At 39.3% G+C, this 23,672-nt stretch overlaps 1 protein-coding gene across 1 annotated transcript in view; it reads right to left on the reverse strand.

Annotated features, from left to right (window-relative positions):
- CHRM3 (cholinergic receptor muscarinic 3) overlaps positions 1 to 12,491 on the reverse strand; it is a 244,956-nt gene extending 232,465 nt beyond the window's left edge. The window contains exon 1 of the mRNA XM_065894135.1: positions 12,393 to 12,491. The gene's annotated coding sequence lies outside the window, so the exon portion shown is untranslated. The remainder of the gene's footprint in view (positions 1 to 12,392) is intronic.
- Positions 12,492 to 23,672: the final 11,181 nt, after the last annotated feature.

The raw sequence follows: 23,672 nt of genomic DNA on the forward strand, positions 1-23,672 counted from the left end.
AGAAAACCCAGAGATAAACCCACACACATATGGTCACCTTATCTTTGATAAAGGAGGCAAGAATATTCAGTGGAGAAAAGATAGCTCCTTCAATAAGTGGTGCTGGGAAAACTGGACAGCTACATGTAAAAGAATGAAATTTGAACACTCCTTAACACCATACACAAAAATAAACTCAAAATTGATTAAAGACCTAAATGTAAGGCCAGACACTATCAAACTCTTAGAGGAAAACATAGGCAGAACACTCCATGACATAATTCACAGCAAGATCCTTTTTGACCCACCTCCTAGAGAAATGGAAATAATAACAAAAATAAACAAATGGGACCTAATGAAACTTAAAAGCTTTTGCACAGCAAAGGAAACCATAAACAAGACGAAAAGACAACCCTCAGAGTGGGAGAAATATTTGCAAATGAAGTAACTGACAAAAGATTAATGTCAAAATTTACAACCAGCTCATGCAGCTCAACATCAAAAAAACAAACAACCCAATCCAAAAATGAGCAGAAGACCTAAATAGACATTTCTGCAAAGAAGATATAAAGATTGCCAACAAACACATGAAAGGATGCTCACATCATTAATCATTAGAGAAATGCAAATCAAAACTACAGTGAGGTATCACCTTACAGCAGTCAGAATGGCTGTATCAAAAAATCTACAAACATTAAATTCTAGAGGGGTGTGGAGAAAAGGAAACCTGTTGCACTGTTGGTGGGAGTGTAAATTGATACAGTCACTATGGAGAACAGTATGGAGGGTCCTTAAAAAACTAAAAATAGAACTACCATATAACTCAGCAATCCATCTACTGGGCATATACCCTGAGAAAACCATAATTCAAAAAGTGTCATGTACCACAATGTTCACTGCAGCTCTATTTACAATAGCCAGGACATGGAAGCAACCTAAGTGTCCATCGACAGATGAATGGATAAAGAAGATGTGGCACATATATACAATGGAATATTACTCAGCCATAAAAAGAAATGAAATTGAGTTATTTGCAGTGAGATGGACGGACCAAGAGTCTTTCATACAGAGTGAATAAGTCAGAAAGACAAAAACAAATACCGTATGCTAACACATATATATGGAATCTAAAAAACAAAGAAACACAATGGTCATGAAGAACCTAGGGGCAAGATGGGAATAAAGACGGAGACCTAGTAGATAGTGGACTTGAGGATATGGGGAGGGGGCAGGGTAAGCTAAGACAAAGTGAGAGAGTGGCATGGACATATATACACTACCAAATGTAAAATAGATAGCTAGTGGGAAGCAGCCGCATAGCACAGGGAGATCAGCTAGGTGGTCTGTGACCACGTAGAGGGCTGGGATAGGGAGGGTGGGAGGGAGGGAGACGCAAGAGGGAAGAGATATGGGAACATATGTATATGTATAACTGATTCACTTTGTTATAAAGCAGAAACTAACACAGCATTGTAAAGCAATCATACTCCAATAAAGATGTTAAAAAAACAAAACAAAACAAAAAAACTTCTGAAAGACATATGTTCTTTCCAAAATGTTAGTGGCAAAATAATAATAATAATATAACATCTTTTTAAAATTAAAAACATTTTCAATAAAACTTAATTCTCAGTTTTTCAAGTTCATCCATTTATTTATTCAATTATTAAATAAAGCTGTACTGAGTATCTACACGAGGCCCTCGCTTAAGTACTGGCAACATAAAAACAAGTAATATAGGATTCTTGCTCATGGGGTGTGAGAGCAACAAACACAGTCTCAGCACAAAAGATGATTTTCTGCTACAGTACTGTGGGTCACTTTCCATGTGCTCATCCATGACTTTAATTCTTCACAGGAATTCTTAAAACTCACTTACTCATTGTTTCTGGAATGCTTACTATGTGTCAGAACGTAGAGGATGCAAAGATCAGTCACGCCTAATGTTGGCCTGTAGGAGGGAAGCCTTCACGCTAGAACCTCAAAGCTGTGTGACCTGGAGTTAGACACTTCATAGTCTCTGGGGACATCACTTTTTCCCTTTGTCCCTCCCTCTGACATAAAATTAAACTATTAAGGACCTTGGTGAGGTCTAAATTAAAATCACCATTCTCCAAACTCTCACCATGCCCAGGCATTCCTTTTATATACCTCATCTCACTGAATCCTTTCAACAGCCACTCCACAAAGTGGGCCTGAGTGCCCTCGTGGGCAGAGTGAATGGGAAAGCAGAGGCCAAGATAAGTCAAGAAACAGGGAAACACAATTGGTGGGTTTTAATCCAGGTCTTGAATCCAGAGCTGCTGGGTGCAAAGCTGCTGCCCATATCCACTAACTATACTCCTTACTCTATGGAAGTACTGCTAAACCGTAGCTACACCAACATAAAATACTGTTACTCTTAAAGGAAGATGAGCATGTGTACAAATTATGCTAATATGCACAGTGTGCTTAGTAAGCTTGAATAATTTTAGCATTCAAATAGACAGCGACTAAAACACTAAATGTTGTACTGATAATGCAGTTTCAATAAAGTTAAAAAAAAGGTTATTAGATCTTTGTTGAAAATCAGCATGATAAAATATTTGGGGGAAAAACCCAAAACAATGTGTTTAAGTTGATGGGAAATACACAGACACACAGAGAGTTATACATTAATTATATACATTATTACTTACACACTGTTACATTTATATCAGTCCCTTCTGCAAATAGATCAATGAAAAATACTGCAATATATTTACAAAAAGTAAAAGAGGTATATCCTTTTTTCAGACTGGAAACTACTTTAGCAGCAGACAGTTTTGTGGCTTAATGTGAAACAGTATGGCACGATGCACTGATAACAGTAGTATTTGATGGTGGGAAAAATATAATTATAAACTCTAACGTATATATTTCTTGAGTGCACCTAGTTAAAATAGGTCACATTTATATTAGTAAAGGCAGTTTTTTTTATAATTTTGTGATACGAAGACCACAAATTTGTTTCTTATTCTATATTAAAGGGTTTGAAACTTAGAATGGATTTAACTATGCAGTGAACTGATTTTTTAAAGTATATCTAAGTATCTATGATCTAATTTACTCAGAAAGATGATGCTGTGATAATACTACATGAAGTTATTGTTCTGGAATATACTCACTTATAAACAATACTGATGAATAACTTCTGAACCCGGCACCAGGGTTACCAGGTAACATCAGCTTCCATTAAAGAAAATTATTAACAAATAAATTTAAAGTCATAGATCAAATATAAAATGTGTAGATATTTTCTAAGCAAAAGTGAATCAATTAACTATTCTAGGGCATTAGAAGACACATCTCACATCTTGTTAATTTCCCCCCAACTTACTATAATTATTAAAATATAGTATTAATAAAAAATAGTGTTCCAGGTAACCTGGCACATGTTAGGCAATCAATACAAATCCGTTGAATGGACAACATTTGACCTTCAGTGATAGCTTTTTTCTTAATATTTTAATACCTTAAATTTTTTCTAAGTACTTATATTCATAAGTAGAGGAATTTGAATGACACTACATCTCTTTTTTTTTTTTTTTTTTTTTTTTTTTGCGTTACGCGGGCCTCTCACTGCTGTGGCCTCTCCCGTTGCGGAGCACAGGCTCCGGACGCACAGGCTCAGGGGCCATGGCTCACGGGCCCAGCCGCTCCGCGGCATGTGGGATCTTCCCAGACCGGGGCACGAACTTGTGTCCCCTGCATCGGCAGGCGGACTCTCAACCACTGCGCACCAGGGAAGCCCGACACTACATCTTTTAAAGGTGTTCAAGTTTTAGGAGTCACCTTCTAAAACATTACATTTTTCTCTATTTGGACTTTTTTCCAACTAAAAAAGGGTGAGAGTGTGAAAGCTCAAGTTAATGAAACTCACTGCTAATCCTTTTGGATGCTTGGGCAAGTTAATTTATTGCATCATTTCCCTAGCTGCAAGGGAACGGTAAATCAAGAGGGATTCATGGATCACTTAGCATTTATTCAATTCACAATAAAACATTTGTTTAGTGACTGTTTTGCACTGCCATTAAGGAATACTATGATGAATACGATGGGGGTGTCAGTCCTCAAGAACTCAGTCTCAGGGGTAAACAATCAAGGAAATCAACAAGTTGCAATACAGAGCCATAAGTGCTGGGTAACTATGAAGGGAGGGGTTGGGGAAAGAACGTGGTGAGCTTAACTCTGCCTGGGGAGAAGATGAGCAGGGCATGGGGAAAGACATCAGCATTCTGGTGAGATTTCATCTGGGTCTTGAAGATGAATACACATTTGTCAGGAAAGGGGGTTCAGGGTACTCCAGGCAGAATGATGAGTAGGTGCAAGCACAGTGTTTGTATAATTCCGAGGAAACAGTAAGACACCGGAATGTGGAGCATACGTAGGACGCATGAAGACAGTAGCTTATACGAGCTTGCATAGAAACTCAGTCATGAAACCAACTGAGTTCCCCCCTCAGTTATGAAAACCAAACGTGGTTCCAGACATTGCCCAATGTTCCCCTAGGGGACAAAATCACCCTGATTGAGAAGCACTGATTTAGAGGAAAAGGGTTTTGCATTAAGAGAGCAAAAGTTCCGGTTATCACAGTTTATCCTTCTTAGTAATTAGACAGGAATGACTCATGACAGAATTTTTCTGTAACCCATTTTTCTTTGTTACATGTAAAGTGAGGATATTACTTATCTCACAGGGCTACTCTGAAGACTAAATAAGAGATTCTGAAGTAAACGTATGTGTTAGGGGACTCACACAGGGACCGGACCATGACAGTGCCTTGTAAATGTGAGATGGTCCAGCATATTAAAGGGGAAACTCAATTGTGTTCATTGTTTTGCACTGTACAGATAATCAGTTTAGATTAAAATGGTTTTTATTAGTTGAAAAAAATGTCCCAGAAGGATAGCTTTCAGAACCACCATGGTGATATTTTGTTTACAACTCTGAGACAGGCTCTCAAATGTCTTTATCTTTTTTTTCTAAACACTGCGACCAGAAGTTAAGACTATCCTCAAAGTCATAGGTAACTCATGGGAGACGAACATTAAGTTGAGATTTTGGCCACTCATTACTTGCTTCTATTTGCTACCATTGTTTCAAAACTGTGTGTAGTTTATAATGTGGTACTTGGAAATAAGCCATATGTTAATATATCGTTAAGTACTTTACCAGGAGGAGAAGCTTTTTTAAATTAAAGACTCATCTTTTTTTATAGATCTATCTCTACTGGTTTTCCAAAATGAAAACAAGTCTTCAATCTTCTAAGGCCAGAATCCATGTGTAGGCATTCCCAACTCCCTTTTACCTTATAGAATGATGCTTGCAAAATATGATCCCCTCTTTTACTTTTTAAAATGATTAAATCGTGTGCCGTGCTTTTATGAGGATTAATCACAACAATTTTCATATTGCAAAGGATTTGATAGAAGATTTAAAATGGGGTAGATTTCAAGAGCAGGACAATGATATAAAGCTTGTGTCATGAATCCAACAAGTTGCTGTCTAGGAAAATAAGTAGCACTTTACTTCTCTTTGTTCAATAGTCTCAGTCAAAGAAAATATAAAGACTTGTCTTTTTTTTTCCCCAAAAAAGCTCAAAGAGTAACAAATTAAAAATACACGTATTATACACTACCAAATGTTAAATAGACAGCTAGTGGGAAGCAGCTGCATAGCACAGGGAGATCAGCTCAGTGCTTTGTGACCACCTAGAGGGGTGGGGTAGGGAGGGGGGGAGGGAGAGGCAAGAGGGAGGGGATACGGGGGTATATGTATGCATATAGCTGATTCACTTTGTTATACAGCAGAAACTAACAAAACATTGTAAAGCAACTATGCTCCAACAAAGATGTTAAAAAAAAAATACACATATCTAGTAGTAGCCAATATCATAAATAAAAAGTGTTAGGCAAACACGTAATTTTATGCCAAGGGAAATAAACTACAGAATTTAACTCAATAAAACCATCTCCACTTTTATGTGGACATAAGTCCCACAATTTTGCAACTATACCTTCTACTTGTTTTCATAAAACATCATTTAAAATTTAGTGTTGTGGTAGAGAACAGAAAACAAAATCAAGACCTCTGAACACAGTGAGGTTCAAAGGCCAATGGAATAAAATACATAAAATTCTGACTTCAATGGTTTTCTTTCAACCATCAGCCGAAGCATGACTACAAACATAAATAAAAAGGGGCTGATGACAGACACACATGGTTCAGGACAGCTGTATCTCATTCCTACATCAGTAATCCTCAAATATTAGTCCCACGTTCCCACAGTATCATAAACACTCTTTGCCCCTCCATTCCTCTCAGATGTGTAATTTCTGTTTTTACAGAATGAGTATTTTAACGTTAGGCAAATATATCTTTTTCAGATAGCAGAATTGCCCAACAGAATTTTGCTTTAGACCCCACCAAACCCAGAGTCATGTCTGATAATCAGCAGCAGCAGCTGTTGGTCCCTAGGGTCTGCCTGTGACTGGTGTTTATTTCTCAGTTGATTCTACAGTTTTATTTATATTTGTTCTGCCTTCATTTCCTATTTCGTTGATAATTATTAGGTTTTATTCTTCTTATAATCTATTTAAAGTATTTTTGGGGGGGGTAAAAAAAAGCAGAGGGCAGACACCAATACAAACAAGTGAACAGTAGAGAATGAAAATGTTTAAAGAAAAAAAATTAATAATATAAAGAGAAATACGTTTGAACATTAAGATGGCTAAGTTAAATATGGTAAAGTTCCCAATTTCAGAATACTTGTAATCAAAGTTATCACTGGTCATATTATTAATATTCAGATAAAGTAAAATAATTTGTTTTAAATATCTCTTCAATATAGAAATATAACTTAGGGATCCTAAATATATGAGATTATGTATCCCTTAGTATCACATGTGATACTAAGAATGCAATATAATTTCAAAGTGAAATTTCACATTCTTCCAAGAAAAATAATTTTATGTATGAAGGGCTTATATTACTGTTGGCTGATAAGATCATCACATCCATTTGGACCACCTACTCTTTTTCTAAAATGCAAAAGGGAAGCAATGTAAAGCATATGGGACTTTAATTGGCTTTGAGCTTTGCCAAGAAGTCAGAAATTTAATAGGTAAGTAGATGGAGGCATAAGAATGACTCAAGTACTTCCTAGAGAGTTTACTTGGGTAGCACTATTACCTGATCAGACAACATTAGACTCTGTTCAATTATTCACAAGTGCAGAAATGCTATAGTGTTTTACCTCTTAATGTCCCACAAGCCCCTAGCAAAGTTTTTAAAGATAAGGCACCTCAATCAGGAGTCTTGAGACTAGAATGTCCCCTTAACATGACAGGTTAAAAAAAAAAGATTTTAAAGATGAAAATATTGGTGAATGAGAAGAGGGAAGTGAACAGCCATGCCTTAATGGAATCAGGATGAGCTGCTCACCAAAATATTAGATTTGCTGGCCCTTTGACTTTGTCCAAATCCTTTAAAAATGATGCCCATCTCTCTGATTCCACAGAGCATACCGGATATAATATCTGATCTGATGAATTACCATTTTTCTTGGTCATTGTTTTATATATTTAGTTCACTGGCTAAGTCAGTTCCTAGCTTTGGTATAATTTCATCTGCTTGTGCCTAAGATTAAAATGCATTTGAATTATTCATCATTCATTTCACAAATATTTTCTAAAGTCTAATATTGTTCAAGCATGGAGGATCCTGGAAGAATGTATCTTTTGTTCCAAAATGTTCACTCTTAAAAGTCAACACAAAGTGCTAGAATAATGATGGGAATAAGAAAAAGTCTGATATAATAGTAAATATCTACGACAGGGCTTCCCTGGTGGCGCAGTGGTTGAGAGTCCGCCTGCCGATGCAGGGGACGCGGGTTCGTGCCCCGGTCTGGGAAGATCCCACGTGCCGCGGAGCGGCTGGGCCCGTGAGCCATGGCCGCTGAGCCTGCGCGTCCGGAGCCTGTCCTCCGCAACGGGAGAGGCCACAACAGTGAGAGGCCCGCGTAACGCATAAAAAAAAAAAAAAAAAAAATCTACGACAAACATGTATATTTTTGGAGCCGTTTGATGTATTACTATAACATAACACAGGTCTTCACAATCAACTCAGCGTCCATATTGTTCCTGCCTTATAATAAATATAGGATACATTTATCTTTTATATTAGATTTGAAAAATTAATCCTAATTAATTTAGGGAACCTCTCTGATTAAAGGGAGTTAATGGCAAGTGAAAAAAAATAGTAGAAAATGCAAAGTGAAGTATGCTTAACCCAAGGTTCATTTCAGACACTATTAATTTCCCTCTCAACAGCTGTTTCACGTGGTGGCAATACGGTAAATTTTAGAGAGATTTTTAATCTTCCTCTGTCCAGATCCCAGGCACTCAGTGATATAAAGAATTTAGAAAAATGGATTTATCTTACTGGAAAAGCTTTGTCTATACTAATGTAGAACCCTAAAACATAATGGACATCCCTGCCTGAATCCTTTCAAAGAAATTCCTACATGAGAAGAATCTGTGGCCTTATTACAACTCTTATTCACCACAGAGAAGAATTATACGCAAGGCCAATCCAGCTTGATCCCCAAAGGAAATACAAAGGCATCTTGTCAAAAAGCACTATCCTGTACTGTGTCTAGGGATGCTCTGTGTGTATGCGCTTGTGCCTCTCTGTGTATTTTGTTCTCCATTTGTCCTCCAAAATAAATATTTAGGAGAGAGCTGAAAATATCAACTGTTTCCTTAAATGTAGGATAACTCTGCCCAGACATATTATTTGGGTAAATTAGGTCCCCTAAGGTAAAGGAGATAGCTATTCCTCAAGCATTAATTTAATACCTAGGTAACGGAGTTTTCAACATCTTTATTGGTCTCCATTACCTGAACATCGGAGGCACATTTTTGTCTTAACACACATACTTGAACTTTTTATAATGTCAACTGTGAAACACTGATGGTTTTATATTGAAGGAAAAGAATGTCACCAGTACGAAATAAAGTTGAGTATGTTGTACATAAGGAGTGCTGACATGGACCCAAGTTTCCACTCAGCTTCAAAGAAGTTTGCATTTACTAGTTTATTTTGGGTTTTTTTTTTGCGGTATGCGGGCCTCTCACTGTTGCAGCCTCTCCCGCTGCAGAGCACTGGCTCCGAACGCGCAGACTCAGTGGCCGTGGCTCACGGGCCCAGCCGCTCGGCGGCATGTGGGATCTTCCCAGACCGGGGCAAGAACCCGCATCCCCTGCATCGGCAGGCGGACTCTCAACCTCTGTGCCACCAGGGAAGCCCTACTCGTTTATTTTTAAACTCTAAATAAAATAACATCACAGTATGTCAGAAGGTGTCTTTGATGAAAACTTTCTGATGACACCTTATCTTCTTCCCTTCCAATGGGAAGCACACCGTCTCCAGTTATGGGTGGTTGGAGTCTAAAGGAAAGACTTCAGTAACTACCTCTATGGTCTACACAGTCATTACACAGTCATTCTGAGAAAAAAAGTCTCCACTGCAGCTCAAATAAATAATCGGATTTACGTTTCTTGTTGGTGAAGAGGAGGAACTATATGTCAGACAGGCAAGAGATATGATCCCAGGTTTAACTACCAACCCCGACAAACACACATCCCTAATTCAGTTATTCTGCCTAAAAAATTTACTAGTATCAACTTATTTTGCTGGGTGAATCACGCAGCTACGAAGGAGTGACATTTAATAAACTTTGGTAGCTGTGCTCGAACATCAATCTTATAATAATGTCACTGCCAAACTATAAAACCCCTGTGCTTCTGACAGTGGTGTGACATCAGGACACTGACTGGATGGCAATTGGTAGAAGTCGGCAATGCTTTTGGCCTAAGGGTCACTACCTGGAGGGGCAGGCAAGGGGAAGGTATCGTCATATTAGGCAACAGGCCCCATGTGGAAACGGAATAAAATTTCCTTGGTACCTTCAGTCACACCTTTTGTGCCCTTTCCCCCATTTGCTTCTGATACTTAATGTCTCAATGAATGACCTGATCCTTCAACAAAGCCTCAACTCAGATTCTTTATTCAACCCAGGTATCAATGATCGTCATCAGTTGATATCATTACTGCTATTATTATTGAAGAGCTTTAAGCCAGGCATTGACCAGATATGTTTCTATTTATAAACAATGACTCTGGCAGTTGGGTGAAGATGAGATTGAGCTTTAAGCCAGGCATTGACCAGATATGTTTCTATTTATAAACAATGACTCTGGCAGTTGGGTGAAGATGAGATTGAGCTTTAAGCCAGGCATTGACCAGATATGTTTCTATTTATAAACAATGACTCTGGCAGTTGGGTGAAGATGAGATTGAGCTTTAAGCCAGGCATTGACCAGATATGTTTCGATTTATAAACAATGACTCTGGCAGTTGGGTGAAGATGAGATTGAGCTTTAAGCCAGGCATTGACCAGATATGTTTCGATTTATAAACAATGACTCTGGCAGTTGGGTGAAGATGAGATTGAGCTTTAAGCCAGGCATTGACCAGATATGTTTCGATTTATAAACAATGACTCTGGCAGTTGGGTGAAGATGAGAAGGTGACTTAGGGATGACAGTGGAAGACGGCTGAGACCAGAAAGTGGTGAATGTGACTTGGACTGGGGGCGCGGCCTTTGACACAGAGACAAGAAGATGTTATTTAGGTCAGTGGTTCGGAACTTCAGCTGCACCTCAGAACCATCTGAAGAGCCTTCTACAGTTCTGAAGCCCAGCTCCACCCTCAGAGCTATTGGCTCACTTTTCTGGGTGCAGCCTGAGCTCTCAGAAAATGACCTTTTCACAGTGAGGGCTGAGAACCACTGGGTCCCAGCAAGGCTTTGGAGGACTTGATGGATTAGACGTGGAGACGTTAAGACGAGGGAGGTAATTTGTATGACAGCTACAGTTGTGGCAGATGAGTAACTAGTTTACTTGTAGTGCAATTTCCAGAGGAAAAGAAGACTGGAAGCCCAGATTTGAATGTCAACTCTCCTGATGGTTTTGATTTGGCAATTTTTTAAACACATGTGTATCAATTTTGTGTAGGCCAAAGAAAACTCACCAAAACTATAAAATAAACAACCTAAGATAGCCCTAACATTCAGGGGACGAGTCGCAACTTCTGCCTTAAATCAGGGAGGTTAAAGTCTAATTATGGATTTCAGACTGTCACAGAATGCAGGAGTGAAATTCTCTGGAGACTCCTGGAAACACATCGATTAATTACTTGATACCTCATTAAGAATAAAGGTGACCTGGAGTATTTGGTGCCCTGCAATTGTGAATTTATTTTCTCCCTCCTTCTCTCCCTCCCTCCCCCCTCCCCCTTTCTAAGGAAGCATAATTTGTTTTTCCAAGGTTATGGGTTAAGGAGCAGAGCTAGGTCTTATATCTTATTAAGTCTCAGGTCTGTGCTACTTCTCAAATGTGGTTTTCAGCAGACTTTTTTGGGGGGAGGGGGTGGGCAGGGGAGCTGTTATAAAGTTTTACTTTTGAAAATACAATTTATATACATAGGACGCTTTTCTAAATACATACCAGAATTTCAACAAGTCTACCACATTCCCAACAATATTTTGAAAGATGAATACAATAAAGCAATGAATCTTGTAATAAAGTATCTGTTAGTGATAAAATACCACACACACACACACACACACACACACACACACACAGAGTACTCATCAAAGTAGTCTGAACTGAATTAAATCAGGAGCTCCAAGGCTTATATCTCATGAGAATCTAATTTCAGAATATTCCCTTCAAGAGTATTCATTAAACAATGAAACTTTCAAATACTGTATTTTTTTTGGTTTTATGTCATATTTATGTCATTATATACCAAGGGAGTACTTGTCACAAAACCTAAGAGGATCAAAGGATCATTAATTAATTCCCATTTAGTTCATAATTTGGTACTCAATTTTGTCCAAGACTGAACTAATTTTGGAAAAAAAAGTTTACATCCTTCTGTTAGACTTTTGAGCTGCAGATACTATATTTATAAACATACCAGGGGATCTGTCATATTTCATATACTTGAGTTCCATAGAGTTGTATATTAAATCTTATTAGTTTCAGAACCATATGAGCATGGAATTTCCTTTCTCTACTGGCACGAATGTATTCTTAATTTGTATTAATCCCATAACAAAGGAAATGAAGGGTCCTGGGGAGTCTTGTAGGTCATACTATAAACACATACGCTAAGTAGAAAAGACAAAGGTCATCTCTGACATGAGAATTTTACTTTCCAGAACAAATTTCATCCTCAGTCAACTACAAGAAAAGCAGACATGGATATACATCCTTAGGTATGATTCAAAGAATGGGTAAGCAAACACTGAAGCTTTTATGTACCTGTTCCAGGTAGGATCATCAAACCAATCCAGTGTATCAAGGACTGTGCTGTGTGCTGAACTCTCCTTGTAGAAAAAAACCAGATGCCATGTCACCACAAAAGCTGAAAACCAAACAAATAAAGAAGGAGTAAATAAATCTAAAACAAGATAAAAGAAGAAGTAGGACACTTGGATCACTTGATTGTGAAATGGTATTTTAATTAAATGATAGATTTCATAAATGGAGATTTATCCCAGACTTTCCCCAAATGGACTTCATCAAGGAAACCCTTTCATTCCACAACACCTGTTGGCATCCTGCTGCAGGAGTGATCCACGGCAGTTACTGGGGAAACAGTGAGCTGTGTACCCTACTTTTCCACGAGATGTCACATCTCGTAGACTCTGTCATATACGGTCACAAGTTCTCAGGTTGAAACTTCCAATAACTGGGAGTACTTTATATGCTTCCCCATTAAAATATGCACACAAGGCACATATATTTAAAACACATATAGAAAGCTAAGTGTTGAGTTTCCTTCACAAGTTTCATAGTGAATTAGCGAAGAACCACTCACCTGACTAGTACAATTTATTTCATGGCAACAAGTATTTGACATTCATCCATCATTTTGATCAATATTTACTGAGTCAATAACATGAACCAGATATTGGGTTGAGAAAATGAATAGGACTTGGTCCTGCCTTCAAAAAACCCAAGTGCACACAAGTGGGCAAGGCCACGTTGGACCCTCATCAACCCTGAGGACTCAGTCATTGTGTTCACAGTGCAGACAGGGTACAGGGGTGACATCACTGAGCAGAGGGTTTTTAAGCTGAGCCTTGAATGTTGAGTAGAAGAGTGACAGGCAGACAAAGACATGCCAGCGAAGCAGGGGTGAGGGAGGAGAAGGGTGTTTTTCAGGCAGCATGTTCAAACACGGGAAGCTGTGAGGGAGAACGGCGTGTTCTGAAAGCTGCCTTATATCGGGCCTACAATAAATAATGTGAGGGAACAGAACATGCACAAAGGAAACGGCAGAACATCCTTTTACAGATTTAAAGGGCTGTAAATCAGTCCACGGCACGGCGGTACAAACGAAAGCACCCACTCCAATAATTGTATAGAAGCTGAACCTATTCCCGAGCTCCTCTACACACGTCATCGCATCCTGGCTTCACAAAGTTGAGGGGTCTGCCCAAGACCTGAAGATAACTGGTGTAAGTTCATCTGTATCATTTTTCAGATTCTGCATCGATGGGATGTCATATGGGATTTGTCTCTCTCTAACTTACTTCACTTAGTATGATAATCTCTGGGTCCATCCATGTTGCTGCGAATGGCAGTATTTCATTCTTTTTTATGACTAATATACTTATTTACAAAACAGAAATGGACTCACAGACATAGGAAACAAACTTATGGTTACCAAAACGAAGGTGGGGGAGGGATAAATTGGGAATTTGGGACTAACAGATACACACTACCATATATAAAGTAGATAAACAAGGACCTACCGTATGGCACAGGGAACTCTACTCAATATCTTGTAATAACCTATAATGGAAAAGAATCTGAAGTTACATACATGTATGTGTGTGTGTGTGTGTGTGTGTGTGTGTGTGTGTGTGTGTATAACTGAATCACTTTGCTGTACACCTGAATCATTGTAAATCACCTACATTTAATAAAAAGAAAAAATTTAAAAGCTTCATACAATTGGAAAAAAAAAGTGATTCGTGTAGACCAGTCCAGTGCCCTCTCTGTGCAGGGAGCGGTGCATGTGGCATGTGGTATGGACGTTCCAGTCTCTGTCCTATTTCATGACGTGTGCTTTTCCGACTGTGCTGCTGTGTGGACTCCGGGCACAACCAAACCGCGGCCACCATCACCTTTCCTGTTTCCAATTTCAGGAAGTCAAGCATGGGGTAGAAAAATTGTGATTAATTCCACATGTTTTCACCTCCTGGATTTTGATATCTTTAATAAAAGACTTCTCCGTGTGGCCATACTGAAGGCAAGACTGGTCCAGCAACCGTGGAGAAACCGGTGATTCCGTCTACACCCAGCTCTGATCCTCAAACGCCCTCTGTGGACGTAAGTGTTACATATGAGCCTCTCTCAGGCCTGGAGGGTCTCTCCTCTGACTTCACCAGCACTTTAATAACTTTGCTGATGTAGTGTGTGGATAAAAGGGCTTTGAACTCTAGGCAGAGGTTGGAATTAGTGCATCTATTCAGAGAGGAATGGAGTCCAGCACTCATTCGTAACATGTAAAAATGGGGAGAGAAAGCATGGAGATGAGGGCAAAGCAGGTTTAGTAATGCAAAAATGAAGAAACCTTGTCTATGACACATAGCTTATATAAGAAAAACTCTAAAGGAGCCTGTGGCATTCTCCAAAGGATGAGAAATATAGTTGCTGAGGCTGGAAAGATTGTAGAGGATTTTTTCCCTTCCTCTTCTTCTCTCTCCTCTCACTTTTTCTCTTTTAAACTCCTGAAGTGAAACTGCTTAGAATACATCTTACTCAGTTCAATTTCTCATCATGAAGGTGAGAGACTGGAAAAGTATTTCGGTAGCCCTGAAATCTCCTTGCCCTCATGAAAGAGGATAGCAGTTTTTATTTTCAATGCTTTTCCAGTTGAGAAACTGTATGCCTGTTACGGGCTTTCTGAGACCTTACAACATATTAGGAATTATTTTGGCTTTAAAGAAGCGTGATGGCTTAAAAAGGCAGCTTCTGCTACAGAGGCTCTCAAGATAGAAACCAATGCCAGGCAACAGATGAACAGCAATGCCTAGAATACAGACAGACACTGGATGTAAGACAGACAAAATCCAAATGACAGTATCATCCAGATATGCAACTTCCAGCAATGACCTTGTGTTACAGCTGCTTGACAAACCACACTTGTTACCACAGAAGTAAGCTTGTTCTTGACACGCAGCAGAGAGCAGATGAAGCAGAAGCATTGTTTGAAACCGAAACGTAGAAGCAAATAAACGAATCAAAAATACCTGTGAGCAACCTAATGGAAGAAAACTTGGCTAAGTCATTTAAAAGAGAAACTGGACTACACACAACATTCTAAAATGAGTAACTTATGGAAAAAAATTTATTTCGAATGCATTTCCCATTTGTTTGTATGAATACTTAGGAAATTCATGGGATCCAACAGATTTGACCTCAGTGACTTGCTGTACAATCCAGCATTTGCTGGCACGATAGAAATTGGTTCTCTAGAGAAACCTGACAACTAGCCCCTGTAAACTCTGGAATGAGAAATCGGGTTCTATGAAAATTTGTACCAAAAGAACCTGGATGCTTAATCCATGCAAGAAGAAGTCGGGGCAGGTGGATTGGTAGATGAGATGAGGGAGGTACAGGCAGAGGGAAGGAGAATCAATTATTTCCATTATGGTACTAACACACCAGGCATTGATTTCTCATCTGATCATCTCAAGAGACTTGTGAAGAAGGTATCATCGTCACTAGTTTACAAATGAATTATTATTTTTTTTGAGAGGCTAATTTACTTAATACACAACAAGAAGTGGCCCGAGCTGGGATCTGAAACTACGTTTGCCTGATAGTTAGGTGATTTTCCTAATTAAAACCACAGTAATCCTCAAACAGTAAGCACTATGTAAATTAAAAAATCTCAATAGCAATCAAACAAAGCCAAAATTTAAAAAATGACACAGACTGCATTAGCTACAATTATAAATAATAAAATGCAGATGGGACTATTGGGAAAACAATGGATAAACTCATATATCTTGGTGGTATTATGCATATGTAGAACCCACTGAATCACCGATCTCACCCACACCTATATTTAGGGTCCTGAAATATATTCATATCTTTGGACCTACTAATCCCACTCACAAATTATCCCAAAGAAACGATTCAAAATTAGGAAAATGTTCATTGTAGCATTATTCATAATACTAGTGAATAACAGAAACTATTTGTGTATCCCACAGCAGGGCATCTAAGAAAATGTTTGTATATTAACTCCACAGTATATTAAGTAGCCAATAAAGTAATAACTAAGGCACAATATAGAGAAAGTGGTATAGAAAACTGTATGTTCTGATTATAAGTAGGTACAAAATGTATATGTGAATAAATACTAGCCACATAACCAGAATAAAGAAAATTGTGGTGCTAGGATAGAGTAGCTGTGAGTGCATTAAAAAATCTTAACCCCATTCTCATATTTTAAAATTGTACTCATTTGAAATACCTACTGAATAAAAATACAGACCCACAAACATGATATATATTTGGAATACGTGTTTACATGGTGAAATGGTCTCCAGCACATAAAATATTATTTTGTTACATCGTTAAGTATTTGATAGTGGAGGAAGGAGGTAGGAGATGAAAGAGATATACTAAGTATGAGGCTGAGATTATATATATATATATACATATTTTAACAGAATGGTGAAAATCAATTTCTTATAATGACCGTCCACAGAAAACTTAGATTAGATTACAAAACCAAGAAGATTTGTTGACATAATTGCTAATGCATGTGATTTTAAATGAATCTATGATCAACAGTCTTTTCCACACTGTAACATAACTTTCACCTTCTTACATTCCCTCTATCCCATTTTCTAAAGGAAAAAAAAAGCTAAAGAAAATTGGCTAAGCCTCAGAATCTCCCATTTCTTCATTTCCTTAAGACATCACCCATCTCCCAAACAGGGTCTCCTCCATCCCTGGGAAGCCATTTAGTCTTCCCAGGGCAGGGAGAAGGTGCATTTGAAGAGACAATAGCTAACTCATAGCTACTGGCTTCTGTCTCACATAAGAACAAGGGTGAACTAGCAAGTGTTTGTCATTTGTCTCAGATGGTATCTATTCATCTCTCTCTAGTCGTGATCTCATTCCTGGTTGTAGGCAGTAAATTTCTAGCATTTGCTGCTCCAAAATATCTCCTACCCTCTAGAAGTGAGATTAAGGTGGAAAAACTACATTGCCTATCTCCTGGCTCAATAGCTCTTAGAAAGCAAAGGAACATCCATTCTAAGTCTGTAAATCTCACAGATCATTAGAAATTCACAAACCGAGCTGATCTCCCTGTGCTATGCGGCTGCTTCCCACTAGCTATCTACCTTACGTTTGGTAGTTGCTTTGTGACCGCCTGGAGGGGTGGGATAGGGAGGGTGGGAGGGAGGAAGACACAAGAGGGAAGAGATATGGGAACATATGTATATGTATAACTGATTCTCTTTGTTATAAAGCAGAAACTAACACACCATTGTAAAGCAATTATACTCCAATAAAGACGTAAAGAAAATTAAAAAAAAAAAGAAATTCACAAACCACATCCCCTGCCTCTCCCCCAGCAGTTGTTTATACATTTACATATAAAGAGAAATGCAAAATTAAATGTAATTCAAGTACTGCTCAATCTCTTTTGTGTAAGTCAGCCTTTCCATTAGCGTTCCTCTCTCACTCTTTCTTTAAACACACACACACACACACACACACACACACACACACAAACACACACACACACACTGGAGAGGGGTATGGCTTCAGTAAACTCAGGAAGAGAAGAAACATTCTGCATCTCAAAACATGACTTAGTCTATCTCCCTTGACCTCTGCGGCAGGGCTCCTTATCCATCTGGGCGCTCCTAGCCCAGCTGACATTTAGAATTAGGCTCGCCACTGGCATGCATACCATTTGTTACTTCTTGATCAATTAAAGTTGGATAGACATTTCTGTTTAACTCAGCCTCATCCAACCTCCTGCTGACTGTGCAGCCTTCTCTGACGTCTGACTGCGATGCACGTTCAGCCCTGGGGTGCTGCAGCCCTCAGGTAAGAACCACTGACACATTCTGCAGGGTCCTATCTATGCCACACCAGAAGGGAAGTTCCAAGGCTTTCCTCCGATTGACCAGGCTGAACTGCTAAGTTTGCTATGATGCTGGCAGAGGGCTGCATATGAAGTAGTTGCCTGTCTTGGTACACATGTCCTTCTCATAAATACAGTCCTCATTCTCTGGGCTGAAACTCCAAGAGAAAGTTGGGAGGCACGTATTAGACTGCTTCACTTTCCTTCCTTCCACCATCATGCTTGTTTTGCAGAATTCCTCGGACTCAGCAAGGGGTCATGTTTTCCTTTTCTTTCTTGGTGTTGTAGTCTATTAATATCAGAGAGTGAGCCTAGATGTAATAAGTTGAAGGGTTTTTCCACCATATATGACTGGCATTTTCTGGGCTGACCCTTGATAAACTAAAAAAATCTAGAAAATTCTTTCTCGAAAACTAACTTGGATTTCCACTTTTAGCCATAACAGAGTACAGGGATGGAGTATAACCTATACCCTGGCACCCCCCATCCCCCCAAAACCCCGAGAAAATATAATAAATGAAATAACTATTTTGAGGAATTGGATAAGTAGTGTAGGACTGTGATGACAGAGAAGGGAAACCAAGAAGAGAAGAGAAACCTGTAACTGGACTCTTGGTTTGGATGAGGTTTCTGGGAAGTGGGCACAGGAAGGGGAAGTCAGGCACAGCTTGGCTGCCTTACTAAATTGAGGAAGTGGTGATCAAAGTTTGAGGAGTCTAGTAGTCCTATGAAGAAGATGCTCAACAACGTTAGTTACTAGGAAAAGGTAAATTAGAACCACAATTAGATGCCATGACACCATTAAAACAACTGATTATCGTAACCTTGGCAAGGATGTGAGGTAGCTGTAACTCTCTTACACTGCTGGTAGGAATGTAAAATGATACAGCCACTATGGAAGACCGTTTTGCAGTTTATTATATAGGTAAATATACGCTTAATATGTAGCTGAGCAATTTTACTCCTAGTTATTTACCCAAGAGAGATGAAAATATATGTCTACAGAGAAACTTGTGTATCAACATTCATAAGCAAAGCAACTTCATTCATAATCAAACTGGAAAAAAATGTCCATCAGATGGAAGGGAGAAAGCAAATCTTGTTACTGTCATACAATGGAATTAAATAGGGATGCAATGCAATAAAAAGGGATGAATCACTGATACTATTTCACAATACCATGTATAAACCTCAAAAATATTACGTTGAACAAAAGAAGCCAGATATAAAAGTGCATACTGTGGGGCTCAATTATTATAAAAGTCTAGAAAAGAGAAATCTAATCGAAGGACCAAAAAGCAGAACAGTGATTGCCTGGGACTGGGGTGGGATAGGGTGTATGTCAATTGACGAGGAAGGGCTACACAGGAACTCTGTGTGGCGATGGAAATGTCCTACAGCTTGATTTAGTGGTAACAGCATGGCAGGTAAATCTGTTTAACCTCAACCAAATATGTACTAAAAGTGAGGGCTTGTTATTGTATATACATTATATCTCAATATAATATTGAGATTAAAATTAACTTTACCTGGTTTCTTATTCTTTTATAATATCAGAACTGATCTCTTAAAATAGTTTTAAGTAATTTTTAATATTAAAATATTAATTTAGGTACAAAAGGAAATACACAGGTCTTACATTTGTTTTAAAGGAATCCAGTGTTTGTGGGAAAAGGGTGTCACAGAAAAGAAATAAGCTGGCCATGTACTGCCACTTACCGAAGAAAGGTGGTCAGCACAGGGGACTGATTACGTTATTCTGTCTACTTTTGAACATGTCTGCAATTTTTTATTTAAAACGTTTTAAATATCTAGTGGATTGCGTTTCTTTAATTAAGATATTCTTACTATATTAGTTAGCGGTAGATGTCTGCCTTAACTACTTCCTCTCCACATCCTTATCTCCTGATCCTGTGTAACGTCTTTCTGCATCTTTGTTACGTTTTCCATTTCATCCTCTACTTTTCTCCTTTCATCTCTTAGTCAACAGCAATTTTCACAGAATCAACTTGTGTGACATGGATAAGTCAAGACCTGAATAATTTGAGAGAAAATTAATTAAACCTCTCAGTCTGGTCCTTTATATTCGACAATCACGAATTTCAGTAAGCCTACCTGCAGAAGAGAGGCCCTTTCAGGAACAAATGAAACAGCAAGGTGCAGAGAAACACCACTTTGTTAAGTAAAGCTGACTGACGGTCTGCTTAACGTGATGACTGAAACAAATGGAACAAGGAAACCAATTCAACACAGTGAACACAAAGAAAGAGTACGAAAAATTTAAAAGGGAAAGAAAATTGGACTTAATTATTTTCATCCTACCTTTCCCTTTTAAGGCATTCGGAGTCTTGCTAACTTCAGGCAAAGCTGGCTCCAGGCTCCCAGTCACATGAGTAGGGTTCTGGTCCGGAAGTTCTGGCTAACACAGAGTGTGCACAGACTCCATGCTGACATTATTTTTACAGATTTTATAAATCATTTTATAGATTTTCCAGGAGATTGAAGCTCAGAATGAAGTCGGTCAAAATAGACTGATTAATGATATACTGAATAGATGGCAGTGTTCAACTATGTAGGCAGGGATGGTCTTTAGAGACATTAATGGTCCATTCAGTTTCTTAGTGATGTATAAAATAGAAAATGGTGTTTTCCCCCGATCCTATTATCTCTAGAACCACCCGTTGTTTCTGTGTATAAGATCCCAAACTGTTTTTCTAATGAGCAAAAGAGTGGACAAAAAACATGTACTAATTACCAACAAAGAACGTAAGTGCTGCAATCACACTCCGATGTGCTAAATTAGAACTTTGTTCTCCAGAACCTAACCCATTATGGACAAACTGAGAATTGTTCCTAATATTAAACTAGAACAATAAGGCACAGGGTGTTTAAGAGTGGAAGCTGTGCAGGGGCTACACGCAATCCTATTATCACAGAGCTCTCATTTTCCTTTAGACACATTCCTTTTCTAAGTATATCTTCTAGTAAAACGTTTCACCTTAGGAGCAAACTTAAAGAACAAAAATTTAAAAAAGAGTCTGACTATAGAACAAGGGATATAGAAAAATTCCTAGGGTAGGGACATATGACACCTGTCTCTTTACCAAGATGTTCTACATTTAATTATTCCAAAGAAATGCACAGGTAGAAAGCATGATATACTAGTGTCTTTGTGGGATGTAGAGAAGTGTAATTATCTTCGTTGCCTTTGGGAAGTTTATTTTATCTTTTAGGCAAAAAGATAATCACATCATAAGTAATATGATAAAAAGTTATATATATATATGTATATTATATATATAATGTGAATCCATCCATCTATGTATTCATCCATTCATCTCTCTATCTATCCATCCACCCATCCATCTATCCATCTATCCATCTATCCATCTATCTATCTACCTACCTACCTACCTATCTATCTATCTCTCTATCTAACGTGGTGCTCGTGTTATTGGCAGTGAGGACTATAGCGTCATGGGAAAAGCACAGATTCAGAAAGGATAAACTGAGAGAGAAGGAAATGCTTTGTGGGAGATAAGCTAGATCTCAAATTATGAGTACAACTCATAAAATAACAGGAGGGAGGTGCTTCAGGGATGGGGAACAATAAAAACAAAGGCTAAGAATCAAGAACAGAGAGGACACACCATGGGACCAAGGGAGAATGACACTGACCTGAGATAGAGGAAATCGGGTTGGAGCCCAACTTGGGAAAGCCTTGAACGCTGGTCCTCAGGAACTCGTATTTTAGCCTGAGAGCAGCACAGTCGCTGAAATGTTTTGAGTAGGAGACTGACGCACTAGAGGTGGTTTTTACATCAAAGAGATCTAGAAGCTATGCTGACTGGACACAGGGCAAGAGGCTAAAGAACCATAGGCCAAATCAAATTTTCAAAGCATTTCGACCTTAAGTGATGACTAAGGAACATTTCTAAGCAGTAGTAAATTCCTGATAAAATCAAGTGCTCAGAGTCTCTGCACACATTGTTCAATTTCAAAGTGATTCAACACAAAACACTGACTGCACACGGCTTTAAGCTGCATGAGAAAGACAACAGGGGTCATCACAGGGTTGTAAAGCCACAAGAGCAGAGAAGGATGAGTCTGGTGTCCCTCAGGCCCCGGAAGACAGTGAAAGAGGACAAAGAGGAAGTCGATTTGTGCTAGAACCTGTGGAGTGGGGTCAGGTTTTGACAGGAACACACTGAAGACAAGGGGATCCGGACACAGAGAGATCAGGAAAAGGTCGGGAGGCAGCAGCAGCGAACACGTCAGGGGGCTCCACGAGTGCCTGCCCCTGTGTTTATAGGAGGTGGCACGTGCGTAAGGAGAAAATGAAGGAATATTTCCTTGAGAAAGTTACTTCTCCCCTTTGGGCTTCAGATTCTTCATGGAACTCTTAGGGAACTGTTGACCGAAACCACCTGCCTTAGCCAGGAATGAGGATAGCTGCCTGCCTGAGTTGTCTCAAAACAAGAGATCCCACTGCCTCTGGAAAAAACTAACTGGGAGAATTCAGGAGGGGCAGAAGGGAGGGAGGACACACCAGCCCACAGTACATCTTGTTACACTAGCCTGGAAGAATTCGGGAGGGGCCGAAAGGAGGAGGGAGGGGACCGACGACATGCCCTGCCAACCTCCCAGAAGCCCTCAAGCTGGAATCCACCTTGGCTGAGAGATGCGCGTGCCACCAGGAAGGAGTCTGAGTCAGACCCAGCATGGGCCAAGCAAGATGATTGGCCAGAGGCAACCCGGAAACTCACCCCATTACCAGAAAACCTGAGACTGCGAGCCACGAGGGTTCTCTTCCCCTGCCGCTCTCCGCCCAGGCATCCCTTTCTAACAAGGTCTTTTGCTTTGTCAGTACGTGTGTCTCCTCGGACAATTCATTTCTAAGTGTTAGACACGATGAGTCCACTCTCAGGCCCTGGAAGGGGTCCCCCTTCCTGCAACGGAACTTTATATTTTTACTGTTTAAATTCACACTGAAGACCTGCCCAGAAGTTAAATGATAATCACCCTGTAACTGAGAGCAATGAAATAGAGAGATCGTGGGGTGCAGTCATGGTGGGGATCATAAGAAAAGATGAGGTCTTGATAGATCCTGGGAGATGACTGCAATGTACCAGGCACAGAGAAAGAGAGAAGGATGTTCAGGTGGGTGGAATAAGGGACAGGTGCCAAAGAAAACGTGTCACCAGAGTTCTGAGTGTAAGTGCCTGACTTTGAGCTTTCTGACTGTAATGTAAGTTCCTGACATTAAGCTTTTGATTGCCGAGGCACCCATTTCAAAGTCTCGATAAACATACTGCCAGCTGTGTGACACAGCCGCTAATAAAGCCACTAGATAAGAAACCGTGCTGTCCCGCGCACAAAGTTCCCCTCGTAGAAAGAACTGGGTGACCTAGATA

Source organism: Phocoena phocoena, chromosome 16 (assembly GCF_963924675.1).
Source record: "Phocoena phocoena chromosome 16, mPhoPho1.1, whole genome shotgun sequence".
NCBI classification, from domain to species: domain Eukaryota; kingdom Metazoa; phylum Chordata; class Mammalia; order Artiodactyla; family Phocoenidae; genus Phocoena; species Phocoena phocoena.